Here is a 19,237-nt window from a genome sequence, read left to right as displayed (position 1 = left end):
GAAGGTAGAAAGTAGGCTTATTGAGGAGAATAGTGGGGATGTGCAAACCCATCGCTGCCAATGTTTGGTGGTGGTCTGTTTAAACATAACCACGCATTGCCTTAATTTGAGGAGAAGGATGTAGAAGACTTTTTCATTGCATTTGAGGAAGTTGCTAAAGAAATGAAGTGGCCAGTGACCATGTGGGTTTTGTTGATCCAAATAAAGCCGGTATGTAGATCTAGCGAGGTATTTGCCTCACTATCAGATGAAGTATCTGGGGAATATGAGGAGGTGCAGAAAGCAATTTTAAGTGTATATTATTTGGAGCCAGAAGCCTGCAGACAAGGTTTCAGGAATCTAAGGAGGGACCCCGTTCAAAGATGCATTGAGTTTGACAGGATCAAACAAAGCAATTTTGGTAGGTAAGTAAGGGCATGAAAAATAGATCGAACATATGACTCGCTCAGGCAATTAATTTGGAGGACTTACAAATTCACTTCCTGACGAAGTGAGAGCTCATGTGGAAGAGCAGAGAGTGAAAACAGCAAGATTAACAACTGAAATGGCTGATAATTATGAATAGATACATAAATGAAATTTTGGCTTCCAACATCAATTTCAATCCGTGACGGATAGAAATTAGGGGAAAGAGAAATCCTCATGTGGTCAGGGAATTTCAGATCTCGGTGAAGATCATAAAGATATGTTACAACAGAGTTAAAAGGAAGCCCTTGAAAGGGACAGAGAAGTTAAAATCTCCGGTGTTTTCACTACAATAAAGTTGGTCACATGAAATTACAGTGTTGGCGGGTTAGGAAAAGCACCGAGAAGACGGATGTGGGATAACAGAATAAGCCAGAGTATTTTTTTGGAATGGTAATAAAAAGCACAGTGGAAGCTAAAAAGCTGCACCAGAATATACAACCTGGTCAGAGGTTGGTTAAGGGGAATGTGCCAGATCTTAACTCATTTACTTGTATTTCAGGAGCAGCAGGTAAACAGGTTAGAGTATCAAGAAATACAGGGTTATGTCAATCTTTGATGTTGAGAGATGAGAAGATATGTAACTCAGAAGGACGATTGCCAGAAAAAAAGTGCTCGGACGTGGAATTTATGTCGAGTGAGGTTAGAGTGTCCAGTGGTGGGAGGAGGAGTGGATGACCTCTCGGCAGAAGCAATATCATTTTTCCTTGATAACGGTACAGCTGGGTCCCAGGTATAAGTGCTGCGTACTGTGGTTGAAAGCCAGTGTAAACTCAAGCATCTGAGGTATCGCAGGAAGCATATTCTGGGATTTTTCCTGAGAGTCTGGTAACAGGATCACGACGTTAGCAGCGGAAGCAGGAGGAGAAATCACAGAATACAGGTAAGGGAGTTGAAGTAGAATTATCAGAGACTGTGTATGATCACATGGTTGAGACAAAATAGGTGATTGGGGAGTTTCCCATACCATCAATGAAGATAGAGTTACTTTGCTTCCTGGATTGAGTGGCTTTTGCCGGATGTTCATACTGAATTTTAGCAGTTAGCTAATTTATTGTTTTACTGCAGAAATGCAGGAAGTTTCAGTGGAAGGCAGATTGTCAGAAATCAGTTGACAACATGAAAGCTGTGTCAACCATTGCCCCAGTATTAGCCACGTTTAATTACGCAAAGCCATTCAAGGTGGCTTTTGACGTAAATGATGTCGATGTTAGTGCTGTACTCTTACAAAAAGATGGCGGGAAGATAGAAAGACCTATTGATATTTCTCCAGTAAACAGAACATTCATCAAAAGAAATACTCGACAATTGAGAAGGAGACGTTGAGGTTGGTGTTCGCGTTTCAGCACTGAAGTTGCTAGTGATGTGTCTGAGACAAGCATATATATTGATCATAACCCACTGACGGTTTTGGAGAAATTTAAGGACAGAAATTTAAGGACGAAGCTTGTTATTGGAGCTTGTTATTGGAGCCATTCAATTTGAAAATTATACATGTGGCAGGATGAGAAAACGTAATTGCCAACACATTGTCAAGACTCGAATGAATAAACAAAGGCATTCAGTTTGAGGAGTAAATTGACTGAAATAGAATGTAGTAGGGCATGTTTGCATGGCTATAGTCAACATAATGTAGTGTACTGTACTAACACAGTAAAACAAGTGGTTTTAAATGAAGCCATTTTTGTATGTGAGGAGTGAAAATGCTGTCACTTTAAAAAGGTTATTTTGTCCTTTTTTTCCAAGAGAGGTCACAAAAACAAAGGTGCAGGAATCTAGTTTAACAAAGGCAGGGGAGTTCGCCCAGTTCTGTTTTTTTTCCAGGTTCTTTTAATTGTAACAGTAAAAAGCTGCCTGCAATAGCAGAAAGGTTTCAATCTTCGGTACTTAGTTCGTGACTAGCTTTCTCTCTGAAATCTCTCCTATCTGTAAGAACCTGTGTTTGAATTTAATTTTTGCCAAAGAGTGTGGCTACAGAATGTAGTGGAAATTGGTCCAGTTCCTCAGTCAAGTTGGATTGTTTTCAAATAGTTAAGTTATTCTAAATTCTGTGTTCCTTTGTCCGTGTTTCAACTGTAGAGTTTGACTGAATACTGTTTTGCTTAAAGCCGAGTGGTTTGACCAGCTGCATCATACCTGGAATATACACTTCACATGTATCTTTAAAATAAGTGAAAGTAAGGGTCTAGGCTATCTTCTTGGAACATTTTGAGAGGGTCTGGCTGGTCCATAACAACCTGCTCTTGCGGTTAGATAAGGATTCCTAGAAGTATAGTCCAACTATACCCATGAGCGTTATTAGCAATATATGTACCCACTATTTCGGTATCATCAGCCTGTGCCATTTTTCATAATCTAATGGAGGGTTATGCCCCTTCATTAGTAGTGACATCTACTTATTGATTAAGGAAGTTTTGTGGAGAACAATGAACAAATTCCTCCCCATCCAAGCCCTTAACACTGTAACAATCCCAGACTATGTTTGGAAAGTTAAAGTCGCATGATTCTTCTTACAGATGTCTGCGATCTCCCTATGTATTTACTCCTTAATTTCCCACAGACTATTGATGGGAGCTTTAGAACAATCCCGTCAAAGTGATCATCACCTTCTTTTGTTTCAGTTCGACAAATATATCTTCACTGTTTCATCAACAGAGCACGTAAAGATAGCATTTCCCTTTCCCTATAGGGCATTAATGAACCAGTTGGGTTGTTGTGACAGTTGACGATAGTTTTTTGGTAGAGATTAGAGTAACAATTTCATTTTTAATCATTTGAAGTTCTGTCTTGATCGGATTTGTCCTGGGTACACAATAATACTTCTGAAGTATCTTGATATAGAATGATTCTATGTCTGACTTCCTGGTTCGTTTTAGAATCCAAGATAATATTTCTGTTTCAATTACTCAATAAACCTTAATTATCTCATATATCATTTAGTGAAATACTAATTTGTCTCTGTTTGGTCCCGAGAAAATGGGAATACAAGCAGATGAAGTGAGAATCGTGGACTACATTAACTTGAAATCGCTGCTAAGTTGTGAGATCGTCCAGTTTTTTGTGATGGAGACGGTTTAGCACAATTGCTCTGTGGGAAGATTGAAGGAACTATGGATGATCAGAGTCAGTTGTGTCTCCAAGCAAAGGAAGTTATTCCAGAAAAAGGTATAAAAGTATTTGAGTGAGTGTGTGTGTATATAGGCCTCTGTAAGATCACAACTCAGTGTTTTATTTTCCAGGAAAGAAAAGTCTCAGCCCATTTAACCTCTCCTTATAATGCAAACCTTCCAGACCAGCCAGCATGCTTATAAATCGTTTCTACACTCTTTCCAGTTTTATAATATCCTTCATATAGTAAGGCGACCAGAACTGCGTGCAGCATTCTAAATGTGGCCTCACCAATGTCTTGTACAGCTGCACCAAGACGTCCCAATCCAAATACTTAACCCTCTGGCTGATGAAAGAAAACTCTTTGTTCTGTCACACTCCTCAGGGCCCTACCATTGACTATGCAAGTCCTGCCAAAATGCGACACATTCCATTTACCTAAATTAATCTGCCACTCCTCAGCCCAAATGGCCCAGTTGTTGAAGGTTTCGCTGCATTTCCAGATAACCTTCTTCACTGCCCACTGTACCATCAACCTTGGTGCCATCCACAAACCTACTAATGGTACCTCTGAAATTCCCATCCAATTCATTGATATAAATGATAAATGACTGTGGACCCAGAACCTGTGGTGCACAGCTGGTCACAGGCCTCCAGTTTGAAAAACAATCATCTCCCACCATCCTCTGCCTTCTACCATCAAGCCAATTCTGGATCCAATTAGCCAGCTCTCCTGGATCCCGTGAGATTTAGAGTCCAGACTTTAGCCCTGGAAAAACACAGCATCTGAGGAGCAGGAGAACCAACATTTTGGGCAAAAGCCCTTCGTCATTCCTGACGAAGGGCTTTTGCTGAAAAGGCGATTTTCCTACTCCTCGTATGATGCCTGCCCTGCTGTGCTTTTCGAACACTACATTCTCGACTTTGATCTCGAGCATCTGCAGTCCTCACTTTATCACCATGAGGTTTAACGTTACTCAACTACCTACCCATACGGTACCTTGTCAAAGATCTTGCTAAAGTCCATGTAGACAATGGCTGTCACACTACCCTCATCTATCTTCTTGGTTCCCACTTCAAAAAAACTGAATCAATCAGGACTTTGTAAAGTGAGAGGTGGAGGATTGTGTGCAGTTCTGGTCACTGTACTGGAGGATGGATGTGATTGGACTGGCGGGAGTGCAAAGGAGATTCACCCAGAATGTTGCTGGGAGATTTTAATTAGATTACATTACAGTGTGGAAACAGGCCTTTCGGCCCAACAATTCCATACCGACCCGCTGAAGTGCAACCCACTCATACCCTTTACCTAACACTATGGGCAATTTAGCATGGCCAATTCACCTGACCTGCACATCTCTAGACAGTGTGAGGAAACCGGAGCACCCGCAGGAAACCCACGCAGACACGGGGAGAACGTGCAAGCTCCACACAGTCAGTCGCTTGACGCGAGAATTGAACCTGGGTCTCCAGCGCTGTGAGGCAGCAGTGCTAACCACTTTGCCACCATGCCGCAATGCAACTGTGAAGAGGACGGATCATAAGCTCAGGCTGCTTTCTTTAGAGTAGGATTTGGGGTATATAATACTATGAGGGACATGGACAGTGTGGATAAATGGTAGATGTTTTCCCTTTGTTGAAGCACCAACAACAAGGCAGGATAATTTTAAGCTGAAATGCTTAGGGGGGAACATGAGGAAAACTTTTCTCACCTCGAGGATGGAAGTGACCTGCGATACACTGATCGGGAAGGTATTTGAGACGGGAAACCTCACAACCTTGAAACAATTCTTGAGGAGCACTTGAAATGTCATAACCTTCACGGCTATGGGCCAAGTGCTGGAAAATGGGACGGTTGGAGATTCAGTATAATTTTGGTTGGACAAACATGACGATCCGCCCAGCTTCATCTATTCTATGTGATTCTGTCATTCTATAATTCTGAAGGGAAGGTGCTGAATTAGTTTCTTTTCTCGTATTTGTCTCGGTATCAGTTCCAATTCTTGAGGTGATCAGTATCGGCTTCAAGTTCTGTATTCGACTGCTCGTTCACAGATAGAATTACCCTAATGATTTGTATAACTGAGTGAACAAGAACAGCAGTGGGATAACAGTGTGCAGTAGAACAGCTCTCAAAGAGTTCGACAGCATGAGGTACTGAATGACGGTATAGCCTCAGCAAAATAAAGGGCTTCACGAAAAAAAAACAGAAGATATTTAAATATTTATGGTGTTGATAATATGTGAAATAATCGAGGAGAAAGTGAGGTCTGCAGATGCTGGAGATCAAAGTTGAAACTTTATTGCTGGAACAGCACAGCAGGTCAGGCAGCATCCAGGGAACAGGAGATTCGACGTTTCGGGCCCAGGCCCTTCTTCAGGAATGAGCAGAGAGTGTTCAGCAGGAGAAGATAAAAGGTAGGGAGGAGGGACTTGGAGGAGGGGCGTTGGAAATGTGATAGGTGGAAAGAGGTCAAGGTGAGGGTGATAGGTCGGAGTAGGATGGAGGCGGAGAGGTCAAGAAGAAGACTGCAGGTCAGGAAGGCGGTGCCGGGCTGGAGGGATTCGGATGAGACAAGGTGGGGGGAGGAGGGATGAAGAAACTGTGGTTCATCCCCTGTGGTTGGAGGGTTCCCAGTCGGAAGATAAGACGCTCCTCCTCCGACCGTCGCGTTGTTGTGGTTTGGCGGTGGATGAGTCCAATGATCTGCATATCTTCAGATGCAGTAGATGATGTGGGTGGAGGTGCAGGTGAATCTGTGGCGGATATGGAAGTTTCCTTTGGGGCCTTGGAGAGAAGTGAGGGGGGAGGTGTGGGCGCAAGTGTTGCACCTCCTGCGGTTGCAAGGGAAGGTGCCGGGAGTGGAGGTTGGGTCGGTGGGGGGTGTGGATCTGACAAGGGAGTCGCGGAGGGAGTGGTCTCTACGGAAAGCAGATAGGGGAGGGGAGGGAAATATATCCTTGGTGCTGGGGTCTGTTTGGAGGTGGCGACCGAATCAACACGGACATCTACTACAAACCAACCGACTCCCACAGCTATCTGGACTACACCTCCTCCCATCCTGCCCCCTGTAAAAACGCCATCCCATTCTCCCAATTCCTTCGTCTCCGCCGCATCTGCTCCCAGGAGGACCAGTTCAAAATACGTACAACACAGATGGCCTCCTTCTTCAAGGACCGCAATTTCCCCCCCCGACGTGGTCGACGGTGCCCTCCACCGCATCTCCTCCACTTCCCGCTCCTCCGCCCTTGAGCCCCGCCCCTCCAACCGCCACCAGGACAGAACCCCACTGGTCCTCACCTACCACCCCACCAATCTCCATGTATAGCGCATCATCCGCCGTCACTTCCGCCACCTCCAAACAGACCCCAGCACCAAGGATATATTTCCCTCCCCTCCCCTATCAGCTTTCCGTAGAGACCACTCCCTCCGCGACTCCCTTGTCAGATCCACACCCCACACCGACCCAACCTCCACTCCCGGCACCTTCCCTTGCAACCGCAGGAGGTGCAACACTTGCGCCCACACCTCCCCCCTCACTTCTCTCCAAGGCCCCAAAGGAAACTTCCATATCCGCCACAGATTCACCTGCACCTCCACCCACATCATCTACTGCATCTGAAGATATGCAGATCATTGGACTCATCCACCGCCAAACCACAACAACGCGACGGTCGGAGGAGGAGCGTCTTATCTTCCGACTGGGAACCCTCCAACCACAGGGGATGAACTTGGACTTCACCAGTTTCTTCATCCCTCCTCCCCCCACCTTGTCTCAGCCGAATCCCTCCAGCCCGGCACCGCCTTCCTGACCTGCAGTCTTCTTCTTGACCTCTCCGCCTCCATCCTACTCCGACCTATCACCCTCACCTTGACCTCTTTCCACCTATCACATTTCCAACGCCCCTCCTCCAAGTCCCTCCTCCCTACCTTTTATCTTCTCCTGCTGAACACTCTCTGCTCATTCCTGAAGAAGGGCCTGTGCCCGAAACGTCGAATCTCCTGTTCCCTGGATGCTGCCTGACCTGCTGTGCTGTTCCAGCAATAAAGTTTCAACAATATGTGAAATAATACAAGAATTGTCAGTTGAACATAAATTGAAATTAATTGGATACCTAACAGGTTCAGATGAATCCAATCTTTGAGGTATTCAGTTACAGAACCAAATCTCAATGATATCACATCTTTAAAATAAACCTGTTGTCATAATTTTTTTGTTCAAAATTACATATATAATTTGAAGATGTCATTAATGTTTTACTGTGGAGATACCATACAGTTTATAAAAATCCATCACTGCAACTGTGTCAGTTCCAATTTCGAGAGAATTCTCTCGTTCCGACAGATTGCCAACAACAGGGAGAGGTTGTTTTATAAACAAAAAAAATGCATCTTCCACTAGAAAAAGTTGCCAAAGTATACTACAACATTCTTGCTGTGGGTGGTATGCCTCCTAAGTGTCATGACAACTTAGGTTGCATACATCTCTGCATTACATCTGTCGTATTCTACTGCATGACACTTAGACATTTTCTTTCTATTTCGCAAGGCAAATACTGATGTCAGATGCCAGTATCCTCACTTACTAAGTTGAAAGGAAATAATTGTTTGATTAGAACGTTCCTCAGTAAATTGCTGCATTTACTGTTTCTCTATGTTGTGCAGAATGGGTTTGCCCATTCTGAGGATACATTGATTGGGTTTCGCTGAGCATCAGGCCTGGCTGGTCGAGAAGGTGCTTAGCAAGACCACCCTCTCTCTCTGTGAGACTTCAAAGCCTGCTAGTGGTCGAATGGGCTTTGTAACAACCCACCTCTTTGTGATAGCCGGTGTTTCGCATTCCTTAATGTGAAGTAATTGAGTTGGTGGGTCTTGCTCAGACAGCTTGCTCCAAATGGGAGCTCATATGCAACAGGTGGGCAATGGTAGAGTTTAGCAAGTCATTACAGAGTGAGAAGTTAATGTTAGCACGGATAGCTTTGACCATCTTGTCTGTTTTTGTTCAGTCAGTAGATGTGGGGGCCTGACATTTGTGAGAACAGTTCATTGGGAGGGGATGTTGAGCACAGGGTTCCAGTTATGGTGAATTATATTGAATTATTTGATTGTCAAAAAGACGGGTGAGTTGTGCCATTTGTAAAACGTTGGACAGTGCTGTTGTGTGGAGTTTATCAGAACAAACACTGACATCTGAAGTACAGTGGTAGCAGCTCTCACACAGAGGACCATACATTTTGGCCAATAGGATGTTTCCCACGCTGCCCTGTGTTGTTGTTACCCTTTGATGTTCCTGGAACTATACTGGTCAATGTGGAAGGGCTCCCATGTACATTCGTTTTGGATTGTTATTTAGTCTTTGGCTACCGTTTTCGATAAAATATTATTATTTTGATTATTGTTATTATTATTATTTTGTTGGTACTGAGAGATGAATCCTATGGACATATTAAAAACTGATTCACTATGAAGCCATAGTGTTATACCATGGAGTGCAGTACTCTGTCAACTTTTTGAAATCTCTGTTCATCTACCTGGTCCATAGGGCTCAGAATGGTGGAGATTCGGTAGTTCAACAGGATTTTTCATTGATGAAAGATAAGTTGGTTCGCTCTGTAATTTCGGATATTTGACATTATTGTGTTGATGAAAGGGTCCAATCGGGATCAAGAACATTCAGCCATATGGACTGATAGTTAGCCCTGCTGTTGGGAACTTCAGTTGAGCTGATGTTCAGAACTCAGAGACTTGGTGATTTGGATAATATGTTGTGGTTCTGTTCACCGAGCTGGAAATTTGTGTTGCAGACGTTTCGTCCCCTATCTAGGTGACATCCTCAGTACTTGGGAGCCTCCTGTGAAGCGCTTCTGTGATGTTTACTCCGGCATTTGTAGTGATTTGTATCTGCCACTTCCGGTTGTCAGTTCCAGCTGTCCGCTGCAGTGGCCGGTATATTGAGTCCAGATCTATGTGCTAATTGATTGAATCTGTGGATGAGTGCCACGTCTTTAGGAATTCCCTGGCTGTTCTCTGTTTGGCTCGTCCTATAATAGTAGTGTTGTCCCAGTCGAACACATGTTGCTTGTCATCCGCGTGTGTGGCTACTAAGGATAGCTGGTCGTGTCATTTCGTGGCTAGTTGGTGTTCATGGATGTGGATCGTTAGCTGTCTTCCTGTTTGTCCTATGTAGTGTTTTATGCAGCCCTTGCATAGGATTTAGCACACTACGTTGGTTTTGCTCATGCCGGGTATTGGGTCCTTCCTTCTGGTGAGTTGTTGCCTGAGAGTGGCTGTTGGTTTGTGTGCAGTTATGAGTTCTCGTGGTCGCAGTAGTCTGGCTGTCAGTTCAGAAATGCTCTTGATGTATGTTAGCATGGCTAGTCCTTTGGGTTGCGGCATGTCCTCGTTCCATTGTCTTTCCCTGAGGCAGCTGTTGATGAAAATGAGGGGGTATCCGTTTTTGGCGAATACATTGTATAGGTGTTCTTCTTCCTCTTTTTGCATTTCTGGTGTACTGCAGTGTGTTGTGCCACTTTTGAACAGTGTCTTGATGCAACTTCTTTTGTGTATGTTGGGGTGGGACCTCGACAAACAGGATGGTCTACACCTGTGTGGGAGTGCGGTGGAGTCCTCATCTGTGACTACTGATGACCGAACTATCTCAGCAAGGGCCCCAATCATTTCCCTAGCTTGTCACAGACGTCTAGAATACACCTGATCAGGTCCTGGGGAATTATCCACTTTCATGTGTATTAAGACATCCAGCACCTCCTCCTTTGTTATAAGGACATTTTTCAAGATGTCACTATCTATTTGACAGCATTCTATATCTTTCATGTCCATCGCCACAGTAAACACTGAGGCAGCCTATTCTCTCCCTAGTTACCCTTTTGTCCTTAAATGTATTTGTAAATCCCTTGGGATCCTCCTAAACCCTGTCTGCCAAAGCCATCTCCTGTCCTCTTTTAAACCTCCTTGTTTTCGTCTTAAGTATACTCTTCTCAGGATTCACTATCTCTGTTGTCTAGACCTGGAAAACGTTTCCTTCTCTTTTTGAACCAAAACCTCACTTTCTCTCATCATTCAATTTTCCTACACCTACCAGCCTTGCCTATCACCCTAACATGAACATATTGTCGCTGGACTCATTATCTAATTGTTGGAGGCTTCCCATTTTCTAGCTGTCATTTTACATGCAAACATCCACCCCAATCAACTTCTGCAAGTTCTTGCCTAATACCTTCATAATTGACCTTCTCCTATTTAGACCGTTAAATTTTAGACCCGAACTATCCATTCCCATCACTATTTTAATGCGAATAGAATTATGGTTACTTGCCCCAAAGTGCTCCCCCACTGCTAACTCTCTCTTCTTTCCCATGAGAAGGTGCAAAACCTGATCTGCTCTCGTTGGTACATCCACATACTGAATTTTAAAAAAGGACATTCTTAAATTCCTCTCCATCTAAACTCTTAACATTAGAGCCGTCCCAGACTATGCCTGGTACGTTAAAATCCACTTACAGAACCACCCTATTTTTTATAAGTGAGACAGAACATGGAACAGTACAGCACTGTACAGGTCCTTTGCCCTCGTACCTTTTATCCTATTCTAAGATCAAACTAACCTACATCCTGTTGATTTTACTCCCCATCATCCATGTGCCTATCCACAAGTTGCTTAAACATCCCTAATATTTCTGGCTCTACTGCCATCACTGGCAGTGCATTCCAGCACCCACTTTATGTGAAAAGAACCAAAGTGACATCCCCCAAACTTTTCTCCAATCACCTGAAAATTATGTCTCTTCGCGATATCCATTTCTGCCCTGGGAAAAGTATCTGACTATTCATTCTCTATGCCTCTTATCATTTTGTACACCTCTATCAAGCCACGCTCTCCAGTCCAGGAAGCATCCTGGTAAATCTCCTGTGCACCCACTCAAGCTTCCAAATTCTTTCTGCAATGAGACGACCAGACATGAACACAATATTCCAGTGTGGTCTAACTAGAGCTCTATAAAGCTGCAGCATAACCTTGCGGCTCTTAAACTCAATACCCTTGCTAATGAAAGCCAACACACCATATGCTTTCTTAACAATCCTATCAACTTGGGGAGGGGGGCAACTTTGAAGGACCTATGAACGTGGATCCAAAGATCCCACTATTCCGCCACACTGCCAAGAATCCTGCCTTCAATCCTGTTTTCTGAATTTAAATTCGACCTTCCAAAATGAATCACTTCACTCTTTTCCAGGTTGAACGCCATCTGCCACTGGCCAGCCCAGTTCTGAATCCTGCCAAAGTCCTGTTGCAACCTACTATAACCCTTCACACTTTCCACCATTCCACCAATCTTCATGTCATCGACAACCCACCCTACTATTTCCTCATCCAAGTTATTCACAAAAATCACGAAGAGCAGAGTTCTTTGTGACTTTTGTGCACAAATCCCTGCAGGACACCACTGGTCACTGAGCTCCATTGAATACTTTCTATCTACCATCATCTTTTGTCTCCTATGGGCTAGCCAATTCTTTAACCAGGCTGCCAGGTTTCCCGGTATCCAATGCCTCCTTACTTTCTGAATGAACCTACCACGGGGAACCTTATCAAACGCCTTGATAAAATCCATAAACATCGCATTCACTGGTCTACCTTTATCAATGCGTTTTGTCACATCCTCCAAGATTCTGTAAGTCTTGTGATGCATGTGGGCGGCACGGTGGCACAGTGGTTAGCACTGCTGCCTCGCAGCGCCAGAGACCCGGGTTCAATTCCCGACTCAGGCGACTGACTGTGTGGAGTTTGCACGTTCTCCCCGTGTCTGCGTGGGTTTCCTCCGGGGGCTCCGGTTTCCTCCCACAGTCCAAAGATGTGCAAGTCAGGTGAATTGGCCATGCTAAATTGCCCGTAGTGTTAGGTAAAGGGGTAAATGTAGCGGTATGGGTGGGTTACGCTTTGGCGGGTCGGTGTGGACTTGTTGGGCCGAAGGGCCTGTTTCCACTCTGTAAGTAATCTAATCTAATCTAATCTAATCTAATCTAATCATGACTTGCCCCTCACAAAGCCATGCTGACTACCCCTGATCAAAGTATGGTATTCCAGGTAATCATAAATCCTGTGTCTCAGAATCCTCTCCAATAATTTCCCCATAACAGACTAAGACTGGTCTGTAATTCCCAATATTATTCCTATTCCCTGTCTTAAATAAGGGAATAACATTTTTCACAGTCATATCATCTCCGTACAAACTAATGTGAGAAAGTTTCTAACCTTAAAACGTGTTCTTAAACATTTAGACTAAAATGCCATGTTGAATTACAGAACACATTTGCTGCACACTAGAAAATAGACAGGAAATTAAGAACATTTGCCTAAACATCAGTCAATCTGTCACAAGACAGGAACATTCATGGGGCTGTTCCTTTGTGAAATTAATAACTGACTCTGAACTCTAAATGAAACTTTGTCAATTAACGTCTCTCCCAAGTTATTGTCCTTCACCTTTATCTGTCCAGTTCAGAGTATGCAGTGCTATTGTAAACTTTTGTATAAAGCTAGCCTGTTTGTGATTGTTCAGCAGAGTAGCTTGCCAGGGATCTTGAATAGCTGATGTCTTACGCTTCTGCATTATTAGAATCCAGTTAGCTTAGCTTATATGTATCAGTGTTATGTTGTAACACTGATGTTATTAGCAAATAAAAAGGATGACTAAAATTCAATTAAACTGTTTGTAAGAGGTTTCTTACTTCAGGAAGGGGAGGAAACAAGAGAGACTTACAGATTGGGTACACAAGCGATTCCCTGGGCCGTGTCAAATCTGTAGTTTATCAATTTGGTGCTGCAAGCAGGGTTCCAAGGGATACGTTTGAGTGAAACCGGAAAAGAGGAGCTTCACTTAAGGATCAGACTCGAGACCAATGGGCCCACAATGTAAGATTATACCTTGATTGCTCTCCGTCTGTATCTTTGTGTGTTGCTCCCTCCATTTCAGTCGCACAGTACCCTTTCGGAACCCTAAACAAGGTCATTTAAATAGCTACTAAAACAGAAACTGGTGTGGTTGGAGCCCCTGTGGATCTGTCGTTTTGTGAAGAGTTAAAGTAAGCCAGATAAGTGACCTTATATAAGATGGAAGACACATGTTCCCTAATAGAAATAATAAGTCAGGATCCAAATTATGAGAAACAATTAAGGAGAAAATCTGCTGCAGCTGCTCAACAGAATAAGGATCGGCCTCTGGGAGGCGCATGTGATTTAACTCTACTCAAATCCCTTGAACAAGGGATTTGGGGTAAAAAAAGAAAAGGAAAGTAAGCAGAAAGGAACCATGTCAGTGTGAAAGGGTAGCTACAGAAAAATGGGAAAAATCCATGCAACCATCATGGAGACAAAGTTGTATGAAAAGGAGAATTCGTCGATTGACTGAGAAACAGCTGAACAAGATTGGACGGCACTAAAACACATACGTGAATCACATGATTTAGAAGCAGAATTGGAAATGGCTCGGGAAAAAATAAAGAAAGGAAGAATCAAAACCTACAGTGAAATGTCAAGGGCACTAAAGAAAAGGGAAACCAGTAAAGACAGCACTTGCCACTGCGCAGGACCAGACGGGACAAGAGTGTTTATACTCCACCCCCTCTCCCAACCGTGCCGAGACCCATGTCCTTTCCCAACCCCTTCAGATATATAAGCTTCGTCTTCACCGTACTAGGAGTCAATTAAAATTAAAACGTGAAGGGAACACCAAAGGAACTCCTTTGATTTCCACTACCCCAAAACTAATTAATCCTGAAGAGATTGATGAATTTCAATCAAAGTTCCTGGAACTTAATATCAGTCCATGCACACACCTTGATAAGGGAGGGCCAAAAAGAGAGCATTTCCAAATAGAGGAGTTCGTAACCCACAGGCCCTGAATCCGGGACAAGCCCAATTTCTGGATCTTCAACTATGGAAACCTCATGAACTCTGGAGCGTTATCATTAAGGCTCTAGATTCTAGCAAAATCTGCATGGATTTGTTAATTACATTAATAAGACTAGGAACACTTATAATGCAGCCTCCCAAGATGTACTTCACCTCATAGAATGCATACTTTCCCCTGAAAAATGGGCTGAATTCTTAGAAATTTAACAACGTAATAACCACGTGTAGCTTGTAGTCTAGTACCAAGCCAAACCGAATAGATCAGGCTGGGTTACTGTTTGTCTCAACAAAGCAGTGCGCCGTGCAGTTGATGTGGGTCAAATCTTAACATGTAAACCCAGCTTAGGCAAAGAGGCTGAGGAGTTCCTTGCTCTTTTAAAGGAATGCTATGGGAGCCTATTCTGGTGACACTGAGTACCCACAAGGGCGATTACCCATATTTAATGCCCTATGTATGACCATATTACCTGATCAGGTATAGAAAGCTATTAAAATCCACAACATCCACAGGCAAGGTATCAAGGTTGCACAATTCAGCTGAGAGGTTTGTTACTTCTGAGAACTAAAGAATACCAACAGTAAGGCTACTATCGGCAAGGTCAAGACAGAATGTTCCCAAACATCAGAGGCTAAATCGAGGTTTCACAATAGACCTTTCCGACTGCAAGGTCAATCAGACTATCAAATGGAATCCTCACTGTCATCCAGTATGGCAGGAATTTAGGACTGGTACGATGTATTCACACCATCCCAATGGACCTCGGGGTCCTCCTATGTATCCACCCCAACAGTCCATGATGCCCCTTGCGCCTTATATATCCTTTCACTATTCTTCACCGCCTCCCCCACCCCCTAGAGTACCCCAAAAATCCCATGTTTTTTTCCACCGTAATCAACCAGGACATTGATCCAAGAATTGCTCTTTCCCAAAGCAGCCCCCATTGATCGCCGGAGTGGAAGCAACATGGCTTCCACTTCCAGTGTGAGAGGCTCTTGCGACGGTTTTTGTTTCTGCAAAAAGCATAAGGCGGAGTCATGGGGGCTGTATACGTTAAGCAAGACATACTTGCAAACATTTACGCAAAAATCGCAAGGCAGAATCATGAGAATATATAACAAGAAATAACTAAGCGAAAAGGGAGGTGGCCAACTGGTTGAAACAGATGTATTGACATGACCGTTGCAATTGTCATGCACATAGGGAGCTAGTATGAATAAGATAATGAAATAGGAGACAGTGTTGCCTCAGCAAAAGTAACAAGACCCAGCTATCAGTTAGGGATGGGGTGTGGGTGGTTTGCACACTAACAACGGGCCACAGACAGATGTGGTAAGCCGATTAGATTAGCAACTGCACAGAGCAATATCAGATATAATGTAAAAGGGGGAGTACTGAGGAACTCAAATGACCTGTATGAATTGAAATGCAACCTCCCGATTGGTGTGCCTGCTTTAATGGTCACCCGGCTTGCAAGACCGTATGAATAAAGACTGCTTCAGAATTTGACTCGGAGTGAAATTATTGAACAGTGAGCTTCGTTTCTCACAACTGGGAGCTCGAATCCGGGATCCTGTCATCACTGGCGGAGTAGGCACCGTCGACGGCTGGAAAGACGGGTCCCGTTCCCTTTTAGAACAGTCCCGTGTTTCTCGACAGTGGGCGCCCCTCCCGGTAGACTGACCAGAATCCTCAGGGAGTCATTCTGAATCAGGAAAGAGTAAGTGGTAATACTTGAACGGGAGGCACAGGGAGACGTTGAGCCAGGCAACTCTGTGCACAGACCAAGGTAGGAAAATTGATTTTTAAGTACTGCCTTGGTGGCTGGAATTAAGTTCTAGTAGCTAATAAGGGACTAACGAAACAACTCAATATGGACTGAGCCGAGGGAAAGTAAAAATCCTCCGGGAAAAAAGGGAAATGGAAAGATAGATAGGAATGAATCTCACTGTTCAATAATTTAAGTCTGAGTCAAATTCTGAAGTAATCTTTATTCATACGGTCTTGCAAGCTGGGTGACCATGAAAGGAGGCACACAGATCATGAAGTGACAACAAACCTCCAGAAAGTCCGTTGTGCAGGATGTTGTGGAATTGGAAAAAATATTAATTCTGCAAAGGAAGATAGATAGAGAAAATGATTAAATATTGTTGCTTTGAATGGACTAAGGAATCAATTCTCCATCCCGGTGTCTTCTGGCCAATTCCAGATCCTCAGGGTACCCCGTTATTTACTGCAAAGAAGTAAAAGGAACTAAAAGACTGAGGGGCTGTAAAGACAGAGGATGGGCGCTGGATGTTACCCGATGGGAGGGAAATGTTGAATAAAATGGTGATGTGAGAGAGCATGGCTGTCCTACAGCAGGGGAGTCACCGGGGAGTGCCAGCAATGTGATTTAGTCATAAGGAAATATCGATGCAAAGGGATGTATATAATAGCCAAACAGATATGTGAAGGATGTATAACACGCAGGAAGGAAAACAAGAAGGTGCTAAGGAAACAAGTCCCAGGAGGGATAGAACCTGGGATAAGACCATTCCAGAGCATCCAAGTTGATAATACCGAATTACCCAGAGTGGGAAGACTGAGATATATGTTGGTAATCTGGATTGGTGGAGGCGTATCCTCTGGCCACTGCCACCGCAAGTGGGGTGTCCAAGATAATACTTCAACACTTACTTCCCAGATACGGGATAGTGGAGTGTATAGATTCGGATCAGGGAACTCACTTCACTTCCAAGGTACTGCATGGAACGATGAAGGGGTTAAGGATCTCCTGGGCGTTCCACACCCCTTGGCACCCATTCTCATCAGGAAACGTTGAGAGAATGAACTAGACACTCAAGAGGCAGTTATCGAAATTAATAACAGAAACCAGACTCCCTTGGAGTAAGAGTTTACCTATAGCCCTCTTGCGAGTGCGGACGGCCGAAGGAAAGATTTGGGGCTGTCCCCTTATGAGATATTGCTTGGCCTGCTTGGGAACAAAAGGGCAACTGCCAATCCCAGAAACGAGAGATTATTTCTTAAAGAAGTATATACTGGGTTTGCCCTCCTCTGTCTTTCCTCAGGAAACAGGGTTTTTAGTCACGGACTCGACCCCTTCAATCCCCTGTTCATCCGATTCGACCGTGAGATTGGATCCTAATTAAATCATGGACAGAAACTAAATTGCAACCAGATTGGGAGGGACCGTAACAGGCTCGTTTGACGACCGAAACGGCGTTAGGAACGGCTTAAAAATGCTAGACTCACTACACTCGGATTAAAGGGGCAGTGAAATCTCCAGTTGTGGAAGAAGTCTGTACAGCCGAAAATCCGGGGATGAAAATGCCTGGGTTGAATGGATAAAGTATACTGTAAAAAAGTCTGAATAAGAGCAATTGCTATGCATGTGCCTCCGGTAGACTGGTGGCCCAGGTCGTCCTCTTTCTGCTTGGGTGGAAGTGAGACAGGAAGGGCATGAAATGTATGATAGACCTGTATCAGGATAAGACTGCATGAAATTAGAGGAACTGTAACTCCCTATCGCTAATGTCCTCCCCTTGGAGAAGAAAGATTTAAAAACTCACCACCCCCCCACTACGTTTTCAGCCACAGTCAGAAATCACACGCCGTGTGCATGTAGAAAAGGTGCAAATCGGTCAATTTATGTACAGAAATTGAAAATGTCACTGGAACGGACAAGGGACGGAACTACTTAGCACTGAAGGTTCACGAGCGGATCTGTGGTGGCACTGTAGAGGCAAAACAATGAGACCCTCCCTACCTCCAGATTGGAGAGGGATATGTGCAATCGTACAATTGGCAATCCCATTCACCTAGGCATTTGAAAAGGAGAAGATGGCAACAAAAAGGGGAAGGAGCAAAAAATCATTATCAGACACCTCTTTTAATCACACCAGGGAACTCAGCAGGATGGCCATTTTACTACAAAACCATTTTCCATCCTTGATAGCTGTGCTACAGCTGTTCTCACCCAGCAACATGGCTCCTCTTGGCACCCTTTTGCCTATTATTCCACTCAGCTTATCCCTGTTGCTCAGGGTATGCCTTCCTGCACCCAGATTCTCCCTATCATCCGTACTATGGTAGTGGTTGCCTCGAATATAACTTTACATCAAAATGTGGAAGTCTGTATCTCGCATTCTGCGCTATCCTTGCTTACCTCTAAACATACTCATCATCTCACTGCGGTTTGTCGAAATCGTTATGAGATTTCATTGCTTCACAATTGGCTTTTCTCCTTCAAATACTACTCCAACACTAACACAGCTACATTCCTGCAGGAAGAACCTCTTGAATTGCCTGATCCTCCTCATGACTGTTTTCTCATAAATTACCTTGTTACAAAATCTTATGGATCAGGCTCTTGTGAACCTTGACCTTACACTAAAGGTCGATGGTTCTTCTTCTACCTCTCCAGAGGGCAAACGCATGTCAAGATATGCAATTGTCAATTTGTCCCATACAATAGAAGCTTATTCTGTGGACCCACCATGCTCCGCTCAACAAGCGGAGCTCCTTGCTCTCACCTGCATACTTGCTGAACGAAAGCCAGCTAATATTTATACTGACTCCAGCTGTGTCTTTGGATGTACCCATGATTTTGGGTAAGCCTGGCCGCAACGTGGCTTCCTTATCTCATCAGGAACCCGTATCCTCAGTGCTGCTCATGTTGGCAGTATCCACAGTGCTATTCAACCTCCCTCTCAATTGGCAATTATCAAAC

The sequence above is a fragment of the Chiloscyllium plagiosum genome, unplaced genomic scaffold (assembly GCF_037043375.1).
Source record: "Chiloscyllium plagiosum isolate Xiang-an unplaced genomic scaffold, Cpla_swu_hap1 HiC_scaffold_18, whole genome shotgun sequence".
NCBI classification, from domain to species: Eukaryota; Metazoa; Chordata; class Chondrichthyes; order Orectolobiformes; family Hemiscylliidae; genus Chiloscyllium; species Chiloscyllium plagiosum.
This window is presented reverse-complemented; position numbering follows the sequence as displayed.